We start from the raw sequence: 12,191 nt of genomic DNA on the forward strand, positions 1-12,191 counted from the left end.
CACGACTTCCGGCTTTTTCTATATATGTGGTGCTGACAGATCGAACCCAGGGCTGCATGTATACAAGGCGAGCACTTTACCACTAGGCCATATTCCCATTCACCTCGGGCACTCTTTTTTTTTTTTGGCCAGTCCTGGGCCTTGGACTCAGGGCCTGAGCACTGTCCCTGGCTTCTTCCCGCTCAAGGCTAGCACTCTGCCACTTGAGCCACAGTGCCGCTTCTGGCCGTTTTCTGTATATGTGGTGCTGGGGAATCGAACCTAGGGCCTCGTGTATCCGAGGCAGGCACTCTTGCCACTAGGCTATATCCCCAGCCCACCTCGGGCACTCTTAAAGGGCCTTTGTTTTGTTAAATTTGTGTAGAATTGGAGTACTAGGTGCAAAGGATTTTGAATATGATAATAATTAAAATCTTTTCAAAATTCTGACAATAGTGCTTCTTTGGTTTCAGATTATTTCACAAACCACTAAATATTTATTTTGGAAATAAGGTCACATGATGACTATTATTGAGACTATCTTGATAATTTGCTGAAAAATGTATGATGTATTACTTATATATTTCCAGTGCATGTTGAGGGAGAAACTTCTTGTTGATTAACAAAGAATTAAAGGTATAGAATGAAGAAACTGTCTAGTCTTACAGAGCTTGGCATTTTGGCCAGGATTATGCATATATAACCTTAATTTAATATAATAGAAATTAGTCAAACAGAATGCAGGAACATTTAACTCACTTTGCTATAGTTTCTATGTTCAGTATCTCTTAGGCTGTTGCTTATAGGAAACAATCAGTAAGCCCAATTGTCATCCCCATTGTTTAATAACTTATTAGTTAAGGTTCTTTGGTTTCAAATCATTTTTGTTCAACTTCTGACTAAAACATAAAAGAAAATTATGAAAACTGAGGTAAGCCATCCAAAGATAAGAGCAGGGACTTCAGTGGTTTGAATTAAAGGCCTGTCGTATACCCATCTGTTCACCACTGAAAAGAGCCCCAATTCTTCCCTGTTCCCATGTAACACTGCCCAGAGGTTTCACAGAGAGAGAGAGAAATTCATTTGTGTTTTTAAAATTATTTACTTTATTGTTATTATACAGATGATATACAAGGGGATTACAATTAGATATGTCATGTAATGAACACATTTCATTTTTTACAATCTCTACTTCCCTCACTTTGGCTCAGTCCCAGTAACAGATAGGAGGTATCTACAATCTCCATCCACAAGTTGTACAGTTCATGTTCACCAGGGTCCAGTAAGCTCTACTGCTACAATTTGTCACCCCTTTCCCCTAAAGTTCTGAACCCTTCCCCCTACCCACCCAAAGATATATGTGTGAAAACACTATATAAAGAAAAAAGACAGAATTGTCCAAAAATTTAAAAAGATGTTTTCATACCTTGAAGTTTGTTCACATATATACATAATTTTATATAAATATGAAGAGGCATTTAGGCATTTTTGTGTTTCTCTCCTAAGAGTATCATCTTTTGGCCTCACTGTGTGTGTCTAGAATATCCTATACTTAATCACATCCCAGTGCATTTTAGATCTAATTTCCACATATCAGAGAGAACATGGCCATTTGTCTCTTTGACCTTGGCTTGCAACACTTAGCATGACTTGTTCTAGTTCCATCAATTTCCCTGCAAATGACACAATTTTATTCTTTCTGTGTAAAATTCCACCATGTGTAGATACCACATATTTTGGCTTTGAAATGTGAGAACTAAAGGAGCTATCTCCCACAGCACCTTGGGAATGGGAGTGGGATAATTTGCTAAAGGAAAATCAAGATCTACTGCTCAGAGAAGATGGAAGAGATGCTGAATGGGCAAACCAGTCTGTCCTACATGAATATACACATACACTGTGATCATTTCCATTATTCCTTCTTCTCATTCCTTCTCTGTTTTCTTTGAAACATACATATATTCAATGGTTGAACAAGGACTGGAAAGTTCATTCTAGGTTGTTGCCTGCCACTCTCCTGCCCCCTCCTACTGTCTCTTCAAGAGTCTCTTCTGTCTTTATTTTCAATCTCCTTCTTATTCTTCTCTGGAAATCAAAGGACCTCTCCATTGACATTTAATACTTCCACTAATGATGTCGATTCAATTTGTTTCATTTATCACAGAAACATCTCCATAATTTTTGTTTCCACTCTTGTCTGTACAGTCAGGTCTTTCCTATCTGCTGACCTCATTTGGCACTGACAATGAATGCATTCCAGCTTTCCTGTTTCAGGGGTATAAAAAGAGCAAGATGGGTCAATCTTGTCATTATCTCAATTAGACTATCCCTTCCTTGATTGTTCATTATTAAAACGGTACCCTATGTCTTCTATGTCCATTTACTTATCCATATTGTTATTTGGCCAAAATATCCACCCACCCACCCACCCCCAATTTAAAAGATCTCTTAGCCAACAGATGAATACATTTCCTGTATTGCCTCATATTCTCAGGCTATGAAGTTTCTCAGAGTATTTACCTGGCAGCATTCGTGATCCTTCTTGTCTCTAATAGCTGATATGTGCTTTTCCATTTCTTTTTTCACATTTCTCTTAATGCCCAGATCAAACATATGGGTGTTGTGTATGCACTGTTCCACAACTGTTTTCATTTGATGCCACTCTTGTGCCTCTCCTCCCCTTCTCTGCTCTTCCTTTCTCTCATTTACCCTCTTCTTCCTCTCCTCCCCTTCTCTGCTCTTCCTTTATCTCACTTATATTCTTTTTCTCCCTTTTTCTTTTCCTCAAAGATCTCATGATACTCATATTTAATGGAGAAGTTCTTTATAGAACTGTTCCTCAGACCTCTCTGTGGAGTCTTGTTGAATATATCTACATATCTAGATCCATGTCTTAATTCAGAAAGGCTTGGGATTTCTTCATTTCCAGAAAGTTTCCCCATGATGGTGGAGTTTATGAGCTAATTACACTAGATATGCAACAAAAATCTGCTAATAACTCCAGCGCTCTTTTTAGTCACATTAGAAGCATGGAGATGCTCCTCATTGGTCAAACTCATAGCTCTAAGAAAAGTGCCAGGAGCCCCTTTCTCTGTCAGCACTCCCTCTCTCACTGTCTGTTATCTACTGCACCCATTTACATTGCTGAGACATGCTTTGTTGCCCTAAGCATGCTGAGCTAGCAACATCAACAATCATTTCCCCTGGCAATACTGACATCACAAATTATTTTCATATAAACATTTTTGGTCAGAGATTATCTGATTGTCAAGATATCCTTGTTTTGGGGGGGATTTTTTTTTTTTTGCCAGTCCTGGGGCTTGAAATCAGTGTATGAGCACTGTCCCTGATTTCTTTTTGCTCAAGGCTAGCACTCTACCTCTTGAGCCACAACACTACTTCTAATATATATATATATGGTGCTGAGGAATTGAACCCAGGGCTTCACGTATCTGAGGCAAGCACTCTACCCACTAGGCCATATTACCAGCCCTCAAGATATTCTTGAAAGACACTGTAATAATTGAGGCCTAGAGTCTTGGTGAGACTTCTGATCCATTCAAAATCTCCAGAATTTGTCTTGCTGTTGCTGTAAAGTTTTGTTTTTCTCTCAATAAATACCTCAGTGTGACACATCCACCTCTTAGACATTTTCAGAATGAATTCTGTCTTCTTTCTTAGTAATTCCCTTCAAAAAAAAAAAAAAGAAAGAAAGAAAACAAGAACAAAAGAAAACCCCAACCCTCCGGACTCATAGATCGATAAGGCTGTGAAAGCCACTTTAAATTTGATGCCATTTTCAGGCTCATTAGGGAACACAGAGAGACAGAACCTAGTATCACTGATTTGTCAGCTGATATTCTCAGAAAGAAGCCAGGACTTGAATGCTTTCCTGCCCAATAATACTCAGATTAGCTCGAAGGCTTATCTCCCTGTTTGTGATATGCTTTTAGAAACACAAGACAAAATGTAACATTAGGACTGTGGGTAAAATTACGACTGGAAGGAAATCGAGTTATTTAAGTTTGCTTATATTTGGTTCAGTCATTGATAAAAAGATATCGAATATATGTCAAATACAAATCAACATTACTACACAGAGTTTTAAGCCAAATTCACAAACTGATTAAAATAGACATTCCTGATTATCATCATTTGACCGTCTGTTTTTCGTCTACTTCAGAGAGTATTCATTCTGACATTTACCTCTCTTGCATATTAGTTTAGCACAATAAACCTTTTATATTGGGAAGAACTTTTTTAGGGATTTTTAACAGGAATAATGATTGACAGACAATATACCTATAAGGATCACTTTTAAGTCTTATATATGACTTCTTATCAGTTGTACATTCTCTAATTTAATGTGTCACCAACTAGTACATTTGAAAAACATCAGGCTGACCTCAAAATCCTACTTGCAAAGCAAATAAATAAAATCTAATTTTCCAGCCAATGGGTTGTGGATTGATGACTTACACTTTGCTAAGCATTCCTGCTCACAGAATCTCTGTCCAACATCTCATCAGATGATTATTGTACTTGTGCCATAATATTAATTTACATTACAAATGCTTATATATATTATCAGTATACAAATAAGTAAGATTTATCCATATTTTTCATTGACTCCTTTCTTCTATGAACAACTTATTGAATAAAAGATTTTGAATGTTAGTGCTATCAAGAGGGAAAAATAGTTAAATTATTTTCCTGCCGATCAAATGGAAATTGCAATTATTTATGAAGTTGAAGCACTGAACCCTTGTTTATCAAAACCAAGGCTGATAGGTACATGCTTTTTCCTGAGAACATTGATAATCTGCAGATATAAACAATGAATGGATCATCAGTTCCAAAGTTGTTTTTGCAGTTTGTTCTGCTATGGGGGAAAAAAATTACAGCTGACAAAAAATTACAAATTACAGTGTTAGGATACAGATTGTAGAAAGGAACATATTGGCATGTAACATAGTTGGTAGACAGCTTTCACAATTCTTGGCTTATGTGTCATAATTGATAACCAAAAAAAAAAAATGTAGGTGATGCACAGAGAGATTTGTGCTATTGAAAATTAGATCATTTTATCTCAAATATTAATCATACTTAAAAACAGCAAAGCATAGAATACATAACCTATGAAATTCCTCTTGTGAAGAAGCTAAACTTTTGTTTCCCTCCAATTAAAATTCATATAGTCTTTGTATATATCTTTTTGCCTTTTTTATCAATTAATGAGCACTTAACATCAGGGACCTTCAACAAAAGTGAGACGTCATTTCTCTCATGAAAGAAAAATGTAGTGTGATATAATTAACACAAAAATACAATTATTTGCATAAAGAGATAGACTATTGTGGTCTTGAGAGAAATACAGAAGTAGATAGAAATTTCCTTAGCTACTCTACATACAAAGTTCCCATAGATAATCTGCCTCATATTAGGCAAATATAGAGGTTAAACCGGGAACATAATTAAAGTATTTCTAGACAATCAAAACTGAGAGAGGAACTGAAGTATTAATAGACATAATTTCTCATGTAAGAGAAGAAATGAGACTGCATTCCATGGTGTTAACAGCATAAGAAACTTTAAATGTGTTCTAGTGATAGAGAATAGTCTAGCTGACACTAAGCAGTGGTGTTTAAATAGTAGATAAATCTGAAGCCAAGGTTTATGAAAGTGGGGATGGTATTACACATAGTGATTCTTCAGTGCCAGATTCACCAAAATAATATTATACTCTTTGGTATTATGGAAGGGAGTTTTCACCCATCTCTAAGATTTCCTTGCCATCTATTTCATAATGATGTTAAACTGAAAGTCAGAGGAAAACCAAGCTTTCATCAGACAATAGCAGCTCCATTTCCTTTGATCCTAATAAAACAACCACATAGACCTAAGAATCGATTAAGAAAAAAATACCCATAAACCCTTGAATGTGGGAGGGTGTGGGGAAAGCACAGAATCTGAGGGGAAAGAGTGAAATTGGGGAGCAGTGGAGTGCATTGGCTGCCCTGGGCATTGATGAAAGTGAACTATGAGTGGAGATAGGGAAGGAAATGGGAGAGAAGGAGGGAACAGATGACACTATGTGAAAGGAAATGCACTTATTACCTGTCCGATGTCAAGTTAACCCAGCTGAATGTCACCCTTAAAACAACAATATGCTCAATTTAAAAAGAAAACTTAAATCATTCATCCTCCAGTTTCCTCAATTTCCTTGTCCCTAACTAGATGCCAGCACCAGAAAACTGTAAATTCCATGGCTGACAACATATTATATGTGATCACTTCTGAATTGCCTGGAAAGAAACAGTTGTCCAATACATATTTGTTGAAAGAATTAACATCTACCTTGCATATATATTACAATACATATACATGTGTGTATGCATAAATATGTTAGATTAGCTTATGAATAAATGTGATTTAAAGCTAATTTTTGTTCCTAAGTTAAAGTGATATCTGCAAGAAAAATTTAATTTATCAAAAATTTCAAATTCTACTCCAGGATACTACAATAATTCCACTTGCCTTATCACCTAAACAGTATTATGAGGACATATTTTTGGTGAACTATCTTTTTGAAAAACATAGACTGACATAATTGATTTTAAATTTCTTTCAAACAAACTAGCCATAAATGTAATTCTAACTAATTGAATAATGTACTCATATCTCAAAACTAAAGATTTTAGGGCAAACTGTACGCATAAATATTTAGAAATGAAGCAGATTAAAAAAACCTAACACACCTACTTAATCAACTGGGTTTATATGTTTAAAATATTTTGAACTTTGTTTTTATTTCTCTCTCTTTTCTTTGTTAAGATATAATATAGCTTAGAATATTATCTTGGAACATAGAAATGGAACAATTATTGTTTTCCTGAAATTTCCTGTTATAACTTTTAAAACGTAGATTAAATCTTTTCTTTGAAGTTCTGACAATGACTTTTGTGTTCATACTGCATGTTTCATCTAGGAATTTGCGTTTAAAATTTTCTGATGGCACACACCTATAATTCTATGTACTTAGCAAGCTGAGATTTAAAACTCACATTTCCAATTTAGTCCCAGGAGAGAAGTCCATGTGATTTTATCTCCAATTAACCACCAAAAAGCTGGAAATGGAGCTATGCCTCATGTGGCATGTAGCACTAGCTTTGAGCCAAAGAAGCTCAGAGACAAAGCCAAGGCCCCAGAATCAGTTCAAATGCACACACGTGCACATGCGCGTTTTTTCATGCTCACAAAGGTGCACACAAGTGCAGTATCTATTGAGGTTTTTCCCTTTTGTAAATTGGGGTTTTTTCATATTAAAAAACTCGTAAACAGTTTCATTTAATTTAAATGCAAGTGTCTTATTAGATATATGTTTTGTAAATAACTTGTCCTAGATTATGAAACGTCTATTCATTCTCATTTTTAAAGTGATTTTTATTGACCTTAAGTATTTATACAAAAGGGTTTCAATTCGACGTGTCACTTTGTGAGTATAATGCATTTTGATCAGTGTCATCCCTTTACTCATTCTTCCCCATCTCTCTCAACCCCACCAACTCCCTCGTTTTACCTAGTCCTATTTTCACGTATGTACATTGAATATTAAATGTGTTTATCACAGAAAAGTTTTAAGGTCCAACTTATTCTCCCACCCATGGCTTGTAATTTTACCAGTATACATAAAAATCTCATTGCCAAATAAAAGTTTGTATAGGTTTTTCTTCTGTTATTTCTACATATAGTTTTGTGTTTCATATTTATTTCTATGATCTGTTTTATTCTGTAAAAGGCATATATTTATGGATGTGAGTCTATGTATTTGCATATTGATCTCCAGTTGCACTGGCTATTTTTTAAAGACTTTTTTTCATAACTGAATTATCTTTACTTCTTGACACAGATCCACTGACTATATTTCAGTGGATTTATTTCAAGGGTCTCTAGGCCATTCCATTGATTTATTTGGCAATTCTTAGCTAATAATATACTGTATAAATTACTGTTGCCAGATAAGCCTTAAAGTCAATTCATGTTCATCCTCCAACTTCGTTGAAATTTAAAACTATTGTTAGCTATTCTGGATATTTTTGCTTCTCCATAAAAATATCAAGAATCACATTGTCACCTTCCACAAAAATAACTTGCTGGACTTATCAGAATTCCATCAACTCTATAGATTAACTTGAAAAAACTAACATAAAGACAATGAAACATCCTATTCTTAGACACAGAATATTTCTTTCTTTCTCTAAATCTTTATTTCATTGGTGTCTTTTATATTTCACCATCAAATATTCTTTATCTATTTTGTCACTTTTTTATGTAGGAATTTCATTTAGTATTTTGGAGTCAATGAAATTGTAAAATTACGTATACATAAATATGTCTATTTCCTATATCATGCAGCCCTGCTACAGTGACAGTGGCTGTCAATATTAGAAGGATTTTTTTTCAATTCTTTGAAATTTCTTTATTGATAATTATGTTACCTACAAAAACAGTGTCATTTTCCTTCTTTTATCTTCATTTTCCTGCCTTTTATCTTGTTTTCATATATTACTGCATTAATTAGGAATTCCAGCACAATCTTAAGTGCAATGAGATAAAATACTTTGTTTCTTCAGTCTTAGACTATGCAGTAACTTTCTCTTTAATGAATATGGTGTTGATTATAGAGTCCTTTGTTTTTAATCTGTCTAATCAAACTGAGAACTAAGGAAGTTCTCTATTCCTACTTGTGGAACGTTCTTATTTAGTATTACAAATTGATACTACTTTCTGAATGTATATTTTTACATCAACTGATGTGATCAAATGAACTTTCTTTACTCTATTAATATAATTTCCTATATTAACTACATTTTAATGATAAATTAGCCTTACATTTCTGGGATAAATTTTAATTGTATGAGTATGTAATTCTGTTTAGACATTGTTGGATTTATTTGGATAAGAATTAATTATGGATTTTTATGAAAGCTATTTGTTTTTTTTTCTTACTTGTAATCTAGTTGTTTAGTTAGAGTAACATTCATAGGATTCATTGGAGAGTGCTCACTCATCTCATAATTTTTACAACCGATTGTAGACAACTAGTTTTATTTCTCCCTTAAATTTCTTTTGGAATTCACTCATGAAATGATATGCTATATGGAGATGATATTTCTTCTTTAGAAGTTATTAATAAATGATCAAATTTCTTTAATAAATGCCTATTCAGATTAGTCATGCTTGTTAGTTTTTGTAGATTGTATATTTCAATGGATTAGTCCCATATGTGTGTGTATGTGTGTTTGCATATATATGTATGAATATGAATATATGTATATAATTGGTATTTTATAAGAACAAGATTTTAACTACTTAATCTCTATTAATTTTATATTTTCATCATTATATTCACTGTAAATTTTTACTTTGTTGTAGTTCCTTAGTACTCTATGTAGGCACCTGAGGTAGACATTTAGATTGCTAATTTTTAGTTTATTCCTGTTTTATTACATGTGAATTAATGCTGTATACTGCCCCTTTAGCACTGTTTATGCTGTACCTCACAAATATCATATAGTTGTGTATTCTTTAAAAAATAGTATTTTTTCTTTTCTTTTTTTTCTCCTTTATTGCCATAGTAAAGTATAGAGGGGTTGTTGAGTACATTTCTTATCCAACTTGTTACCTCCTCCCTCATTTTTCACCTGCCTCCCCTCTACCCATTTCCCTCTACTTCCCCATGAGTTGTACAGTTGGTTTATGCCATATAGTTTTGTGAGTATTGTGGTTGCATTGGTTTTCTTTTTGTCCTTTATCTCTTGGTTTTGGTATTCCCTTTCCCTTTGCTAGTTCCAATTTACATATACAAAATATCCAGGGTCCTAAAATCTGTTACAGGGATATCAGGGGTAAAACCACAGGAAGGAAATAAGATTAAAAAAAAAAAAGGAATGGTTTCACATGGCATGTTGAAAATAAATACAACAATGATATATTACTTGTTTTCATAACTTGAAGTTCAATTTGCTTAGCATCATCTTATGAATTCATACGGGCATAGTGACTGAGCTATTGTGATCTTCTGTTAGGACTATGCTAGAGGTGTACTAATTATTACCTATAAGGGAAACCCCATAGAGTTCATGTTCCTTTGGGTCTGGCTCACTTCACTTAGTATGATTTTTTTCCTTTTTATTTAATTCAAAATCTTTAAAATTCTCTCACTAAATCATATTGCTTTATGTGCCATTTAGAAGAATGCTAATCTCTAAATATTTTGTAATTTTTTTCTTATTTATTTTAGTTTCTGCTATTGGTTTGTGATTTAACTCAAGAGTGGTTTGAGAGCTTACTTTACATGTACAATTTCTAGCTATCCTTCTAAGTAGGTTTTATGGCCTAGACTGTGGTTATTTTGGTGAATATCCCGAATGAACTAAAGAATGTATGTTCTGCTGTTGGGGAACAAAGTGTTTTACAAATGCCAATTAGATTCATTTGATTGATGGTGACATTCACTAGAACTATATCCTTACTGATTTTCTGGCTGTTGGATCTGTCAATTATGTTAATCAGGTTATTAAAGTCTCATATTCTGCTAAGAGATTTTCTGTTACTTCTGTAAGATTTGCCTAACTATTGCTTTGTTCAGAGTCTCAGGTAAACAAAGGCTTCCTAGTACACTTGAGAAAACTTCCTACTAGTCTTTGTCTCTCTGTTCACATCACACATTTGTTCCTCATTTTTTCTACATTTTTATTAAAGCCTTTAATATTAATCACAGATAAATTTTGTGTTTTGTCACTTTGTTTAAGGGCCAAATACACTGTTTCTGTTTAAAAAAACTGAGGCAATCAGACTTTATTGTGATGATTTATATTATGATGTCTGGTAGCTAGGTGAGGGTTGATATTTACTATATTGTTGGTATAAGAGGGAAGATTCAATTTCTTCTAGGGTTTTTTTCTTTCCTTATAATTTTGGCTTTCTCTATGAAGCCCTTCTTAATAAGAGCCTGTACCTCTGGCACTTTCTCAGTGATATCCTTTTTTTCCCCTTTGACTAGCAACCTCACTATGTAAGCCAAGACAGTTCCAATTTCTCTGTAAAGGCCTAAACCATCTTGGAACTCAGATCCTCCAGTCTTAACCTCCGTATTGCTGTGATTAAAGGAATGTACAATTTTACCTGGATCAATCTCATTTTATGAAGTGGTAGGTGTTGAGAGAAAGGTAGTTGGGATAATTTTCTAATTTTCTATAAAGCTATGATTAAATGTCAGTGGTTTTAATGGGCCTAACAAGCCTCTTGGTAGTGACCCTAAGGCACCTATGTTGACCTGTTTTTCATATTCTCTTGTATGAAAAAAGAACAGCAGATGGGCTTTTGTTTGGGTGATTATTGTATCCCTACCTCAGAGAAAGCTTTGACAAAGTAGTTCTTTTGTGATCAGTCCTTTGCTGTTGAGGACACTCTGAGTTTATTTCAGAATGGTTACATTTTCCTGGAAAACAATTGTTTTTCACCTTTCAAAATGCAAAGGAGTCGGAAAAATGACTTTCCTTTTTTTTTTTTTAACTGAGAACTTGTGCACGTTATTTTCACACATATTGCTGCCACTGGCATCTATTGCTTAGGATTATCTCAACTCTGATAATGTATCTTTTATTTTCTTTTCAGTTTGAGAAATGATGCTTTATCATGTGACCTTAATTCTCCAATAGGCCTAAGGTAAACCATTGCTTTTCAATTTTTTTAGAGTTTTTAGTCTTTTTTTTTTTTTTTTTTTGGCCAGTCCTGGGCCTTGAACTCAGGGCCTGAGCACTGTCCCTGGCTTCTTCCCGCTCAAGGCTAGCACTCTGCCACTTGAGCCACAGCGTCGCTTCTGGCCGTTTTCTGTATATGTGGTGCTGGGGAATCGAACCTAGGGCCTCGTGTATCCGAGGCAGGCACTCTTGCCACTAGGCTATATCCCCAGCCCAGAGTTTTTAGTCTTAATTGAGAGAGATGATAGTGATGAGTCCTTGGCTCTCATGTATTCAGTTGACCCTGTGAATCACAAGACTTGATTGATTTTCTTCTAATAAGTCAACTGTGAACATTTTTCTCATATGTCAGCTATCCTAGGAGGGGAAACAACTTCATGCCAATTTCTTGCCACTTCTATTTAGTTTCAGTTACCTTCTTTTCTCTGTCTTCTAGAGTTGTTCTTG

The sequence above is a fragment of the Perognathus longimembris genome, chromosome 2 (assembly GCF_023159225.1).
Source record: "Perognathus longimembris pacificus isolate PPM17 chromosome 2, ASM2315922v1, whole genome shotgun sequence".
Lineage (NCBI taxonomy): Eukaryota > Metazoa > Chordata > Mammalia > Rodentia > Heteromyidae > Perognathus > Perognathus longimembris.